At 42.0% G+C, this 1304-nt stretch overlaps 1 protein-coding gene across 1 annotated transcript in view; it reads left to right on the forward strand.

The window, feature by feature from the left end:
• Spg11 (SPG11, spatacsin vesicle trafficking associated) overlaps positions 1 to 1304 on the forward strand; it is a 91654-nt gene that overhangs the window by 1613 nt on the left and 88737 nt on the right. The window lies entirely within an intron of this gene.

Genomic DNA, 1304 nt, shown 5'->3' on the forward strand with positions numbered 1-1304 from the left:
TTTTTTTTTTTACTTATTTTGAGATAAAGGTCTCACTAAATTATCCAGGTGGGACTGGATCTTGTAGTCCTCCTGCCTCTACTTCCCTCAGTACTGAGATTACAGGAATGCCCACTGAAAATAAATTTTTAAAAGATAAAAGGTAAGCGCCGAGTATGGTGGCACATGCCAGTATTTCTCAGGATTTGAAAGGCTGAGGCAGGAGGATCACCATGAGTTTGAGGCCAGCCTGAGCTACAAGGGGTGTGGAGTGGGAAATGAAACTTTTTTTTTTTGCTTTGTGAGGCAGTGTCTCACTACACTGTTCAGGCTGGCCTTGAGCTTGCTATGTGGCTGATCCTGCCTCAAACCTCACAAGTGCTGGGATTACAGGTGTGTGCTACCTTGCTGAACATTTTTTTTTTTTTTTTTGGTGGAACCAGGGATTGAACTCAGGCCCTTGTGCTTGCCAAGCAAGCGCTTATTCTACTGAGTCATCTCCCCGGCCCCAATTACGCTCAACTTTAACATGAAGCTTCATGGTAATCTTTCTATTCCGTTGTTTTCAGACTTGGGCCCAATTTATCTTTTGAACAGGGTTTTACTATATTGCCTAATCTCACATTCTTCTGGGCTCAAGCAATTCTCCTGGCTCAGTCTCTTGAATATCTCAGACTACAGTCACATGCCACTATACCTGGGTTGAGCTTTTTTTTTTTTTTTAAATGTAATTTAATAGGTAATTTGCAGGCATAGCATTGTTAGTCTCTTTACATATTTGTTAGTCAGAATTGTTTTCATACTACAGTGTCTTAAGAATTCTGTAATTATAGTATAGGCCTTGAGGGTTAGCACAGTTATCTAAAGTGCCTGCTTGGGCAAACTCAGTCAGGTACAGGGGACTGTGGTTCGATCCTCAGCACCACATGCTGCACCAGACCTGCACTTAAGGCAGCCTGAGCCAGCCAAAAAAAAAAAAGAATTGTATAAATGATAGCTAGGCATGGATGGTGGTGTGTGCCTGTAATTGCATCATTCAGGAGGCTGAGGCAGGAGGGTTGCCATGAGTTTGAGGCTACCCTGGGTTCAAGGGCAGCCTACACTATGTAGTGAGACCCTGTCTCAAAAAGCATCAGCAGCAAGAAAGAATTCTATAGTGGCATTTTGTCTGCTATGATAGTCATTAGTCACATGTGGCTATTAAATAAAGTTTAAGATTTGGTTCCTCGGTTGTACTATCCACATTTCAAGTACTCCTCCATAGCCACACATGTCTATTAGCTACGGTCTTCAGCAGCACTAACATAGAACATTTTTATTATCAT

Source organism: Octodon degus, unplaced genomic scaffold, assembly GCF_000260255.1.
Source record: "Octodon degus isolate 3935 unplaced genomic scaffold, OctDeg1.0 scaffold00002, whole genome shotgun sequence".
Taxonomy (NCBI): domain Eukaryota; kingdom Metazoa; phylum Chordata; class Mammalia; order Rodentia; family Octodontidae; genus Octodon; species Octodon degus.